Genomic DNA, 15061 nt, shown 5'->3' with positions numbered 1-15061 from the left:
ACGGTTGGTCCCTACCATCTGTAGTTCTCCTACTAGGGCACCCATATACCATATGCCCTTCCTGTCCACAACGATAACACACCCCTACATCAGCTAAGCAACGACCCCAGTGACACTTTCCGCAGGAGTTACAGGCCGATTTTTCTTCTTTAATAGATGCGGGATGGAGACCTTGCTGCCCCAAATGTCGTGGAGTTCTATTTTTGTTCCAACTCTTTTGTTGAGGCTCAGAAGTCTTCTGGTCTACATTCCTTTCTGCCCCACAGAGGCCCCAATTCTGAATGACTTCCTGTATTTTTCTCCCTCTTGGGAGTCAGCATCAATCCTCATGACAACCTACAGTGTCGTAGCATACGTCTTGAGGTCTAAGGCATGCACCATACCTCGCAACCCACTTCTCAGACCCTAAATGATCCTCTCTCTTCTTCCTACCTCAGTGGCTACCAGTTTCAAGGCAAAGTGAGACAGCTTGTCAAATTCCTGCTCGTACTCCTCTATAGACATAACCCCTTGCTTCAAACTTAAAAATTCAGCTTGCTTGTTGTATCGAGTGTTGGCTGAGAAATACTTCTCATAAAAACGTTCCTTAAAATGATCCCACGATGCTAGCCTTCCATTTGTGTTAATCATTTTCTCTACTAAACACCACCATATTTCTACATTGTCTGTCAGCGTAAAAACTACACATCAAAGCTTGTACTCTTCTGGACACCTCATATAGAATCGAGGAAAACCACATCTCTGCCTTTGTATGATCCCTCAACGATCCATCAAAGGGGCGGAGGTCAAACTTTCTAAAATCCCTCAAGTATTTAGCCTCAAGGGACAGGTCTTGCATGTTGTTGGGACATTCTGACTTCTATTAACTCCCTCTCCCTACACCCCTGGCGGAGGAGGGTCCTGGCCTGTGGGGGCTGCACTTGAGGGTCCTGAACCCCTTCTCTAACTATCTCCCATGCTCTGAACTTGGGTGCCATGTCCTGTTCAGAACTCACGGATCAACTTTCACTAGATCCCTCTTCAATGAAACACATTTATGTCAACTAGCACCACTACAAAATGGACATTACTTGACACTTGTAGATTTTAATTACTTGACGTTTCTTTGGAAAAAAAAAAACGTCAAGTAATGTGATTTTGGACAATAAAATGTCAAGTAAAAGGGTTAAAAAAGCAGAGATTGATGAAATATTTCGAATATTTTCACACGAATCTTTACTTGACACAATTTTCGTGTCATGTAATATAAGGTCTTACTTGACACGTTTCACGTGTCAAGTATATGAAGCTCTTACTTAACATTTTTTTCGTGTCAAGTAAAATAAAAAAAATTTCCTAATAATATTTTTCAAATAAAATATCAGGTATTTTTTAAACCCTAGCCGTTCGTGAAGTGGTCCATTGTGCCGTCGAAGTTTTTTTTACTTGACATTTTTGTCGTGTCAAGTAAAATAAAAAAATGCCTAATAATATTTCTCAAATAAAATATCAAACATTTTTTAAACCCTAGTAGTTCGTCAAGTAGAGTCCCTTGTGCTGTCGAACTTTTTTTCCGCTCGCCTCGCGTTTTGTCTCCCATCGCACCATCGAAGTTTTTTTCCGCTCGCCTCACGTCTTCTCTCCCATCACACCGTCGATTTTTGTAACCATCGATTTGTGCCGATCGTTTTGCATCTGGCCATCGATTTGTACCAATTGTTTTGTGTTTAGCCATCGATTTTCGTCTAGCTCGTCCGTCGATCGTTTTATGCCATCGATTTGTGTCGATCGTCTAGCTCATCCGTCGATCAATTTTCGTCTAGCAATCATTTTGTGTTGCGTCCGTCGTTCGTTTTGTGCAGCGTCGCTCGTCGATCCACCCTGACGGTTTTTCGTTCTAGCCATCGACCGTCTGTAGCACCGCTGGTCCATCGATGTGCTCTGTTCGATCAGTCTAGCCACTATTTGCTTTGTGCTTCGATTGTGTCGTCTGGTAAGCCTGATTTCATTTTCATTGCATCTGCAATTTATTTTCATGTGCCCTGTTTCAAGTTTATCTGTTCATTTTTGTAATTATTACTAGTCTTTGACTACAAATTAGACATTATGAAGATTTTAAACACACACATCCAAGAAGTATCTTATTGTCTTCTGACATGTTTGGCCGTTATATTGAAAGTAATGTATAAAGAAAAGTATCCTTCAGCCATAAATTAGCACATCATTTAGAATTTGAAAGCATTTGATTCCATTTGAAGTCGTCGGTCTCTACTTTAGTATAATACAAAAGTGGTTGGAGTTGTTCTTTACACCATTTAATTTTTAAGATATTGAATTTAGTAAACCATCTATTCATTACAACATTTGCACACATTTGAAGGTTTTGAGAGTTCAAGTTTTTAAGTTCTCTATAAATATCAATTCCATACAAATTTTATAAATTGCATGAGTTATCTATTTTGAATTATCTATGGCGAAGAAGAGCCAAGGCCCGTCTTCTCAATAGAAGAATAGTTGATCTCAGCTCCGTTTAGGGTCCAACCTAAGTAGTAGAGAGCACGTTCTTTTCCCTTCCTTCTTCTTACGCTGCGATGTACAGTATCAACGGCTTGCCCACTACTAGGGCTCCTAAGATAGAAGGAATGATCAGGTACCTCTTTATGCTATCGAAGGCATTTTTGCAGGTCACGTTTCGTGAATAGCCAGGACATTGAGGAATATCCAGAAAAGCATTTAGGGAATCGGTCTGATTCAATCTCTGTTCGTTCCGTTTGAAGAAAGAAAAGATCCCAAAGAATCGATCTTTCTTTTAGTTGTTGAATCTCTCTTTGATTGATCAATGTATGATATTCCGAATCCTCATTACTAATGGAATCGAAATGATCTCTGGATTGATTACTCTCATCCCATGCAAAATTTTCTCCTTTTTTCATTATCCTCTGAAATTGACACTACTCTACCAAGTTAGAAATACGTCTCCCAATGTAGGCCAGACGTCCTTGCAAACTTCTCAACTCATGTAGATCCCTTGGTCTTGAAATCTTCTGGATGGCATCGATCTTGGATTAATCTATCTCTATCCCTCGATGTCTCATAATGAAGCCAGAAACTTTCCTGAAGTAACGCCAAACGTGCATTCTAAGAGGTTCATCTTTAATTGGTACTTTCACAGGTGATCTAACACGATTCTTAGATCTTTCAAGTGGTCCTATCGTTGCTTGGTCTTGACCACAAGTTCATCCACATAGCATTCCACGTGTTTGTGCAACATATCATTCAATACCTTCTGCATGGCACGTTGATAAGTAGCGCCAATGTTCTTTAACCCAAAAGGCATCAACTTGTAGCAATATATCCCTTTTGGGGTTTAAAATGTCGACATTTCCTCGTCTGTAAGGGCCATTCGTATCTGGTTATACCCGGATGATCCTACCATGAAGTATAAGGCCTCATGTCCCATTGTCGCATCGAACATGATCTCTATGATAGGCCCCAAAAAATTGTCTTTCAGGCATATGCTGTTTAGGTCGTGAAAGTCCATGCAGGCATGAAGCTATTCATTCTTTTTTCTAACCGGGACAATGTTGGCTATCCACGTTGGGTATTTGATTTTGCGGACGAACCCAACTTCAATCAGCTTATTGACTTCAACCTCAATTTAGAGGATAAATTCCGGCCAAAAGCGTCGTTAAGCCTGCTTAACGAGTCGATACCCTTGTTTAATCACGGGATGGTGGACTACTTGAAGGAAATCAGACATGAGAATTTCCATGAGCAGCGGAATGATTGTTCCAAATTCCATTCGAAATTGAACACTAACAATTACAGTCAAGAAACAGAAACTAACCAGTCATGCACAATACGAAATTACAGCATGTTTTACCAGATAATCAAGGGAAAGATTATACATACCTTTGAAGACTCATCTTCGAACTCCCTCGATCACGAACGCTCGTTCAATCTCCAAGACTGTAACACACAAACGCTCGAACACAGCGATCGCAACACCGCACGATCAATCAGCAACCACCACACGAACACCGCGAACACAACGAACGGCCTCCAAAAACCTTTGCTTAGCTGAGTTGAGTAAGAAACCACCACAATGGTTTGGTATTCTCAGTGTGAGAATCCGGAAGTGTGGGCTCTGTGTGGACTTGCTAGAGAAGAGACCGAAGGTATAACAATCGTGTAAACGATTGAGCAAGTGGGAGATGAAAAAAGTCTATCGGTTAGATGAATGCCCAATTGTTAGAAGACGGAAAGCTATCATATAGCAAAAGCCTCGCGATCAATTAGAAGACGACCAACTAAGTAAACTATCGTGTAGTGTCACTCAACGATTGTTTAGTCTTTCTTCAGCTATCGTTTAGTGAATCCTATTCATTTGACAACAATTTCGTGAGTTATTTCAAGAATAGAAACTCTTTCTCAAATCTACTAAATTTCGGAAAACATTTTTCCTTTTATCTCACGATTACCATGAAACTACCAATAACCTCCCACTCAATTGGTTATTAGAGAAAAAGATATAATTATCCAATAATTAATATTATTATAAATATATATGATAACCAACTTACTATATTATATTTATAACCTATAGTTTTAATATTTCATTTCATGAAACATATAAACCATAGGTCTTTTTCTATTTCATGGTACTTAATGTAAATCTCATTTACATTAATCCTCTACTTGATGTATCTCATACATCACACCGATCATATCATATATAATCGAATTTCCTCTTGTCAATTTGAACATTTCAAATTAACCCCAAGAACTGATTCTCAACTTGAATCCATTGAGCTACCAAGGGGACCTTATGAACCTATAGCTTGAAGCTCCAATAGTACGTGAATAACTGTCTAAACTTTTTAGTCACGGGATCCACCATCCGTTAACTTTTAGGCACTCCACTAAAGACCGTCAGCTGCCCTCTCCTTACTACAAATATATTTTGTGTCCATATCAACCAATCAACAGTGCGATAACTCTTCATAGATCACTCGTAAATAGTTGGGCCAATAACCGTTATGCCCCTGTAGTTACATCTAATTCCTTAAGTACCACTAATCCGTCTAATGAATATAAATCATAGTTCTACTATGACTAAGTCCTCTCTTCCAAAGAGAAGCTGTCTCTCGAAGGCTGAAGGTCGCGCCACCACCGACGGCCAACAAATGATTTCCTCTTTTCTTTCATTCGGCAGAGTCAACCTTCGAAAGACTGAGCGTCGAGTAGCTTCGAGAATCGTATGTAGACTTCCCCTTTCTGCTTTCGTCATGCTCAATCTCTCGAAGATCAAAGCACGTGTGGCAGGCGGCCTGATACGATCGAAGGCTGAGGCTCTTTAATCTTTGCCCTCCCTTTCCCCTATATCATCGACTTCTTCTGTAATGATATGATTGATGTTGGCCACTTTTCTCTTCGCTTTTCTAATTATGCGAACCGGCTCTGATGATTCATATCTGAGTCCCGCCCTCGACATAGGTATAGCGTGTCCCTCGAGCAAAAGCTTCTTTTGGGTCAACGAGTGTCTGGGTTGCTCATAAATCTTCAAGCTCTTGAACTCAATGTGAGTTGTGAAGTCATAACCCACTTTCGTCTACAGCTTATAAACCTTGGGATAAAATTTGTCTTGAGTTCGCTTCTCAGACAGATTTAACTCCGTCACTTTCGCCTCCCGCTTGTGGACTTCCTACTTTGTTCTTGACGTGAGAGGTGTAACGAAACTCTCATTTAGAATCTCTATGTCGCCAACCTAAAAACCTTTTGAGCATTTCGTAAAAGGTGACTCACCCTTCTTCCATCTTAATAAAGAGACATATCGAAGAATCGATGGCTTTGAGGATTTTTCATCCCTCACATCAGGTGTCTCTTCAACACTGGGGGATGTCCCACTCTCTTTTGGGCTAGAGGCTTGTACCTTGCTACTCATTCCTTTCTCTGTGCCTACTGGCGATACTGGCGACCTTGAGCAGGATTCACTTGCTTTCTTTGTCAGTGAGGTCTCTACGGGCATTATTTCACCAGAATTATTGCTCTTTAGGTAAAACATCGCATTTGCGAAGTGAGATTCAACCTTAGAAAATGGATTAGAGTTTGCTTCAACTTTCTTAATCCCATCCTGGTAGAACTTGAAACACTGATGCAGTGTTCACGTAATCATACCATTCTCGTGAATCCAAGGGTGCCTCAATAGCAGCTTGTAGGTGGTCTTTGAGTCTATCACATGAAGCAGAGCATCAGCCTTTAGATCGCCAATGAGAAGGTCTAAATGTATCATGCCTATCACCCTTTGACTACCTTGATTGAAACTCTGAATCACTAATTTGTTGTTTGGTACTCTTCCATGAGTGTGCCCAGTTGTTTCATAATCGTCTTAGGCATTATAATGACGGTGGATTCGTTAACGATGAGGATTCGACCCACTCTCGGTTCTCGAATGTATCCAAAGACGTACAAAAGCCTATTATGCAATTTAGATTCCAGAAACAGATCTTTGTCTGAGAAGCCTATGGATACAACATGAGGCATACGTACATGCTGTAGAGGTCGGTGCATCAAATGCGTTGGATTCCAACAATGCCTCAATGAGGGTCATCTTTGTTTCTTGTGAGAGTAGAGCAGGTCGTGTTATGCTAAATGAACGATATAGTACCCTTGTGGCTCTTCTGCTCAACTTTGTATGGGGCTGGCAGAGTAATCCGGTCTTCTTGCCACGATGCTGACAACATGACATGTAGCACCTTTACGTCTCTTTCTGTAACCCCAATCACAGAAGTTCTTTGGTAGGAACATCTGACCAAACCTGCTACTTGTCGCGCTAGGACAAGGATAACGTCCTCGTCTCTGTTCGTGCAGACAGCACTTGGACCTCCGGCCTTCTTTCTGACCTTACTGTTGTTTTTGTGTCTTGCTCCCCCTCTCCTATAACTTCGATAAAAAGTCTGATCTCTTTTCGGGTAATTCAAATCGCTTTCTGTCTTATAGTGCTGTCATCAAGGATCCAACCTTCGTTCATCGTCATTATCAATGCCTCTCTCCTATTTTGAGGATGTTGTGGCTTGGACCTCCCGCTGAAGACTTGCACATCACACAGGTCGAAAGGTCCCAAACTGGACCAAACTCTCACTTTCTGTCTAACATATGATTCGTGTGCAAACATGCTTGGAAGTTATCCATCACTGTACATGTTATTATTTGAAGACGCATCTTGTTCTAGGATCCAGCTCTAGTTTTCCTCGTCCAAAGCCAACTTGAGGATTCAACTTCTTCAATATATAAAATAATTTTCAATTGGGTGGCTAACAACCCTGTGATACTTGCAGTAATTTGGGATCGTCCACTTGTTCGGCTTGTTTTGGTCGTTTACATTCGATAGCTGATAAAGGTGTTCTCTACAGTTGCTCAAACATATCCAATCGTCAGAGTCAGGGAATAGATAGTTTTCCTCTGCCGCTTATTGGTTAGAGTTAGGCGACTTCTTTCACCTCCTTCGTCTTTTTTTCATCTTCTTCTCTTTCCTTTCGAGGAAACTTCAACGGGATCATATTAACGACCATTCATTCTCTTCGTGCACCTTATCACAATCTTCTTGGCGCCCTTATACTTCTCTTCTTTCTTTCATCGATTCGTGGATTAGGAAATCCTCCATTCCCTTGTTGCCGATACTTAGCTCCAATGTCGTGGGCGCGAGTCGCTTCAATTCTTCAAGGTATGGGTTTTTTATTCACCTGCAGATATATGAGGGTCCCAATGCATACCATGCGTGTCACATTTCCACAGTAGATAATCTGCGCTGCGGATTTTTGCAGTCCAGACTCAGAGCCCTCCATCGATTGATGTAGTCAATGATCTCGTCCCCTTTTCATTGCTTGACATTGTGAACATCATGCTGATAGGTGTCGTGCTGTAAGAAGCGATTCAAGAATTCTCTTTCAAGTTGCTCCCAGATGTCGATCCACCTCAGTGTCTAAGTCAATGTACCAATCAAAACCGTTTCTTTTGAGGATTCTACGAACTGCTTGACTAGCAAATCTCCCTTTGATCCTGCATTCTCGACATGTTTCTACGAAAGTGGCGACTGTGTTGCTTTTGGGTTGCCCTTCCATTGATTGCTCTCAAGTTTTCAATCCTCTGGTGTATAGCTTTGAATATATAAGGAATTTGAGTCGAGCCTCCATAGTGTGCCCTTATGGAGGTCACGGTCATGTATTGCAAATTGTGTACCGACAAAGAGGCCAACTGAAGCTGATGTTGCAGTCGATTTTCTTGCACAATATGACTTCTTCCCTTTGTCAGTTGCTTTAACCGTAGGTGCTTGGCTTGATTCAGCAGCCTCTCGAGAATGCATTTGTTCTCTCAAGGCACTCATGGTCTCGCTCCTCGACGGCTTTCATCAGAAAGTTGATCTTCCTTTCCATCTCTGCCATAGCTGCTTCATCCGTCACATCTGCCATCATGACATAAATCACATCTGGCTGCAAATCCCTTTTCGGCTTGCTAGAAGTGGAAGTAGAATTATCAAACAGGGGGTTCTCCTTGATGACAACCCTGCGTCGTAGGGACTCCGTCATTTGCCTCAAAATGTTGTGTGTGATGAGGGAGCTTTGCTCTTGCTCCTACGTGACTTCTCTTGAGTGACTGTGGGTGACAGGTCCCATGTAAGAGCGGTTTGTGGAGGAAGCTCTGGATGCTATCTTCTTTGGTGCCATTTGTCTTGTTTGGATGCTGAGAGAGAGATGAGAGGTAGAGATGTCCGACTGAATGTGCCAATAGTGATGAATTCTCTCTTTGTATTTCCCTAATCTATTTGTCTAGGGCTTCTCAATGAAAGTTGGTTTTCTCTCGTAACAAGAAAAAGTTAATTCTAAAATACCGCTCATGTTGAGAATGTTTTCAAGAAAAGTCTCAAGGCGAGCTGGGATGGGTGTGAAATTGGTTCTTCTCTAATCCATCATTACTAAATCCGTAAAAAGTTTATTTAGCTTGTAAATAAGCTTAATCATTGACCTTTTTCCTACATTGTTGTTGGTCTATTGTGTCTATTGTGTACCAGTAATTATTTTTCCAAGTGGGATTTTTTGATAATGGGGTGCTAATGTTGGTGTTTTTGTGGGTTTTGAAGGCATTGTTTGAGGTGAATGCATCAACATTTAGCCATTTCTAATACTTTTCCTTTAGTATTTCTATATGGATTTGTTTGCTGAGCAATATATAAGAAATGTGTGTTCTTATATATATATACACACACACATAAGAACACTTTGTCAATAGTTGTTGATGCTTTGATTTCTCCGATCTCCAATTATCCTTTTAATTTTGAGTGTTGTCATTTTCAAGATTTTATCCTATCAATGTATCATTTGAACCAATCTTTCACTAGACCTAAAAATTTGTTAAGCCACATTTTCATAATGCATTGAAGCATATTTGGCTACTTTTATTTTGTAACAACCCGAATTCAGGAGAGGTACATGAATGAACCGATATCACATCCGAATGAGAGGGACCATGAAGACATGAAAGTATGGTTAAGAAAGGCTTAAAAGAATTGAAAGTTACTACTTATACCAATAAGGTGCATCTTCCTTTTTGGTGGCTCAATCACAAGAACTCCAAGTTAAGCATCCTTAGCTTGGAGCAATTCTATGTTGGATGACCTCCTGGGAATTCAGAGGACGCAGGAGAATGTTGGGACCAGTTACATATTTGATTCATATTCCTTGTAGTGTTAGTGGGGTGTTACATATTTGATTCATGTTCCTTGTAGTGTTAGCAAGGTGTTTCCAGTACATTGATAACACAGTTTCTATATAAATTGAGCTTAGGAAGCAAAAGTTTCGGTCTATACTTTGTCTAATTGGTGTGGAAAACTGTTGAGTGTTATAGATACTCATATTTGTAAATTGAAATCTAGCCAATATCATCTTTGAATACTAGGCTTTTTGTCGGCTCATTGATGACATTCTAGGCCATCATATTCATTCCTACTAAAACTTCTTCCAATTATTGATATCTCATATGCGAGAATCATTCAATTTATTATTTTTTCCTAATTCAATTGGAGACAATTCTTCTATGCTTGTGAGATGTGAATTTTATAGTTGTTCATTAGGACGCCATGTACATGTTTTTCATTTTGTGGTTTTTGTATAGTTGTTCATTATATGCAGGTATTTGTGTCGATTGGAGACGACTATTTTAATTTTTCTTGGTTGCATAACAATTTTATATCCATTCCAATTTAATGGTTACCAACTCTCGCAGGGACTTTTGCCTTTAAACAACCACAGTGGACTAGTGATTGTATTTCCAACTATAACATTTAAGTACGTTAAATGCACTTAACTTGATAGTTCTCGTTTTATCTTTGTGATAGTAAGTAAGAAAATCTTCGCTGTTGTGTAGGTTAAATACGTGGGGTGTTTACATATTCTTATGTTTGCTCTATTAAGAGCTTGGATTTAAAAAGTTTCAAGTTGGCAAGGTTTGTCATTAGTGTAATGTTAATAAATGAGACTACTTTTGCACCATGTTATATACTTATTCTTTGTATTGTTTCACTTCCTTTAAATACTAACATATGAAACTTGGCTTTTTGTGTTAAGTTTCTCAACACAAGTATTCTTTATTATATGATTTCAGGGTTGATGGTCATGAAAATTTCATTCACGGTGAAAATATGGTATGTTATTCAACTCTTACTATCTCCATATAGTTCGGGATTGATTCAAACTTCATAGTGTTTGAATTAAGTTTTAAGACTATTTTATCAATTTTTTATGTTGGAGCTTTACTTAGATCATTTTGAACTCTTTCTAAATGTTGAACTTAGTTTATAACCCTTGGGAACTCTCTATTGTTGTTTGGGATTGATTCACATTATTGAATTAAGGCTTAATGTTGTGTTTTTACTAGGGTATTGTAAGAATGTATTGAAGTGGTGAAGCTATCAAGCAAGTGATTGACATTTGGTTAATATAAAATTTGTTGTAATGTGGTTACTCGTTGGCAATACATTGTATTTAGTTTCTTTGTAAGAATTTTGCAAAAGTTTGGTTATTAGTAGTTTCTTTTTTTTTTTTTTTTTTGGTAAAAAGTTACTAATTTTATTCTTATATATAAAAGTTCTTATTCATGTTTGTATCAATGTTGTGTTAAAAACAATTTTAGTTGATGAAATTCATGTGTTAACTCGTTGGCAATACATTGTATTTAGTTTCTTTGTAAGAATTTTGCAAAAGTTTGGTTATTAGTAGTTTCTTTTTTTTTTTTTTTTTGGTAAAAAGTTACTAATTTTATTCTTATATATAAAAGTTCTTATTCATGTTTGTATCAATGTTGTGTTAAAAACAATTTTAGTTGATGAAATTCATGTGTTAAATGACAAGGTTCAAAGAATAACAAACTATCAAGACATGTATGTTATTGACAATATAAAATATTTGTCAAGGTTTAAATATTCATGACAATAAATAATTATGGTTAAGATATTCTTGACAGGAAAAAAGTTATTATATATTCTTTTTTGACATTTTATAACTATGGTCAATATCCATAACGCTATAACAATTAGCTAATTTTGAGTGAATTGATGACAATGATAGCATGACAGAGTTAACTTGACAATGACGGTTTATCATGGTCAATAATTGTTCATTGCTAACAATTATTTATTGTCACTAAAAATTGAATCATGATATTTTTTAAAAACTATCATTGATGCTCACACTTTTACAAAGAATCCATGACAGAAAATAACAGTCACGAATTTTAATTGTGACAGTTTTTAAACGTCATACATCAAAATTTTGTAGAAGTGATTGGATGGAATTGCTCTACTTGAAGAACCAAGAAATTGTTAGCTTCTGCACCTATTACTATGATGCCCAGAAAGCTTTCTACACGAGCCATGTGTTAAACTGTTTCTGATCCATTTGTATCACATATAACATATAAACATCAGTAGATAAGATCCTTATATACTGTATGTTCCCACTAAACATAAGCAATACCTCCAATTATTCAGTTCATTACAAGTTGCCTATCATCCATAAACCAGTTTCTACACACTATAATACATATATACATATTTCTAGACTCTATATTTTAAAACTAGTAACAACTTACAATACATAAAATAACTGATATATGAAATCATTATCAAACTTGTATGTCAGAATGGGCGACTTTTAGTTTTTTATTTTTTTATTTTTTTTCTTATTATTATTGTTTTTTTTTTTAAAACATAACTGATGAGCTCAATATTCTGGGTCGAAAATGGAAGTTACAATCGAAAATAAACAATGAAATCCGGATTTAGAAGTTCAAAAAAAAATCTTGAAAAAATTGGTTTGAAGGACAATATAGATCTTTTAGAAATTTTAACATGAGGCCTAAAAAAATATAGAATGGAGCAACAATAATATGCCAAATACAGATCTGCAATTTACAGATCAACAGAACTCATGGTTTTAAATCTATACTCATGGGTTGAAGAAGGAGGTTACAATCGGAAATATACCCCGAAATCCGTATTCAAAAGTTCAAAAAAAATCTTGAAAATTTTGTTTGAAGGCCGATATATATCTTTAGAACTTCTTGGGGATTTCGACACCAAATATGCCCAAATGTACCTGAAAAAAAAAAAAAAAAAAAAAGAAGACCGGATTAGGTCATCATTTAGTTGGAGAGTTTTCTATATGAAAATGGATATAAACACTAAATCTCATGTTTCTTTCACGATTTTTAACTCTTTGTCTAGGAATAAGTTATTCTCAAGAATCTCATTTTCCATAGACAATGATTGGATTTTCTTTTCACTTCCAAAACGGTGGATTCTCTCTTTTTGCATTTCTATCCGTTTTCATTTTATATATAATTAATTTTATTTTGAATATAGTTAATTAATTAATTAAATTAATATAAATATTTATTTTAATAAACCAATATTAACCTATTAAAATATTTACTTAACTTATTTTTACCATAAAAATTTATTAAATGGATACAATTATTTTTCTACATAAAATTATTAATTAATTAACTAACAATATATTAAATACATTTTATTAATAACATAAGATCAGTTAAATTTACTTAGTACAAAAATTCATTTTTTAATAATAATAATCGGTTGCTTTCTTATTATGTTTTAACAAACAAGCAATTATTTATTGGTATTGAGATTATGAATATATGATTATCAATAATTATTTATAATTTTTATTACTTCATTCATTCTATTTATAAAAACTTTTTTTATATCCTTTATTAATATATAATATTTTAATCTCATTTTTTCACATTTTATATAATATATTATTTATTAAAATATATTTTTCTATATTATTTAATTAAAATTAAAATTATTAAGGTTGAACTTAATTAATCATAAAAATAATTAGGCATTAGATTATAATTAATATGACGTTTATTAAATATATTAATTGTTTAACTTTAGTTACAAATTACTCCATTTTTAAATATTTATAATTAAAACTATTTAATGGTGTTTATTATTTAATTAATTAATTAATATAAGATTTTCATGCCTAATTTCATAAATTAATTACAAATATAATTTGTTCATGAATTTCTTATAGCATTTTTCATGTACAACTAAATACTATCATTTTCCATTCTTAGATATCCTATTTCCAAACGTCATTTATTGTTAAGTATCTATAACACCTTAAATCAAAGGATTTTTTATGGTAATTCTCTAAGAAAAGAAAAGAAAAGAAAAACACCATTAACGTGGCATATTCATCTTTCAACCACTACTCGCTCTTTTCCTTCCTAGCTTCTTTCTTTTCCCTCTCTGTTTTTTTCTTCAAAGAAAACGTTTCTGATCAAAATTCCATTTCATATTCCTCTAGACTTTGCCTACCCCACATTGGACTAAAGGTTTATTTTCTTGCAAATCTATGTCTACAAAACAACCCAAAAATCAACACCTACACCTCATTCTAGATCTATTCCCATTGGTTCATTCATCCATAACCACAACAAAACCAACACCCTTTTACATTTGTGAACAAAGAAAAATGCCCACACAAAAACTTCAAATCTTTCATTTACTTTCTTTGGATTATAAACCATCCAAATGTGAAAACTTGACTAGTAAAAAAAGGTTCCCATTGGGAGAACTTATCAATTTGCCCTTCTATCTATCTCTCACTTCAAGGACCTTTGTGATTTTTTTTTTTTTTTTTTGGGATTAAAATATCATTTTAGTCTATGAACTTTGAAATTTATACAATTATAAATTTTGTACTTTCAAATATAAAATTTTAGCCTGTATACCTCCCATAAATATTATGTTTGGTCTCTAAAGATTAATTTTTTTTAATCAAAATTGGTTCAACAATAATAATAATAATTTTCATATAAAAAAATATAATAGGTGGATATATTTTCAAAATTTACAGTAAAAAAATGCTAATAGATTATAATTTTTTTAATAAAACAATCAACAATAAACCAAGGTTTAAAATGCCAATGTCAACGAAAATATCGAGATCTTAACTTTACGAAAATTTCGATGGAGATATTGATAAAATGTCGATTTCAATGGATATTTCTGAAAAAATTACAAAAAAGAAAAATTTTAAAAAAAATTTAAATTAGTAACTAAATATTTTATGGTTTCCAAACAAGTTAATATGTCTATTATTTATATTTTAGGAAAATTATTTTAAATGACAAAACTGTTGAAAATATTTACAAATAATAGCAAAATGTCATCGTCTATCTGCGATAGACCAGAGAGATGAGATAGATTGTTATTTGTGTCTATCATGACACAAATAGACTCTGATAGGTGGGTGGTGGTGTTTAATATTTTATTTTCCAATTAATAACTTTAACTTGTATTTTTTTACCATTTTTTACAAGTAAAATACTTAAAAGGTTTTTGTATGGATGGTCTATTCTTGGACACTTTTAAGTTTCGGGACCCATTCCTCGTATACATATGATTTATAATTAACTTTCTGCTTATGTCATAATCTGAGTCCAATTACGTCAACATATATAAAAAACGGCAGGAGAATACTTCGGTGACTAA

The 15061-nt window shown here is 35.6% G+C and overlaps 1 long non-coding RNA gene across 1 annotated transcript; it reads left to right on the top strand.

Annotated features, from left to right (window-relative positions):
* Positions 1–1525: 1525 nt before the first annotated feature.
* LOC120087920 lies at positions 1526–11053 on the top strand. Its single transcript, XR_005484725.1, has 5 exons — positions 1526–1972; positions 10258–10319; positions 10399–10477; positions 10636–10675; positions 10909–11053. It is a non-coding gene; the product is annotated as an uncharacterized LOC120087920 (long non-coding RNA).
* Positions 11054–15061: the final 4008 nt, after the last annotated feature.

This window comes from Benincasa hispida, chromosome 10 (genome assembly GCF_009727055.1).
Source record: "Benincasa hispida cultivar B227 chromosome 10, ASM972705v1, whole genome shotgun sequence".
Taxonomy (NCBI): Eukaryota; Viridiplantae; Streptophyta; class Magnoliopsida; order Cucurbitales; family Cucurbitaceae; genus Benincasa; species Benincasa hispida.
This window is presented reverse-complemented; position numbering and strand designations above follow the sequence as displayed.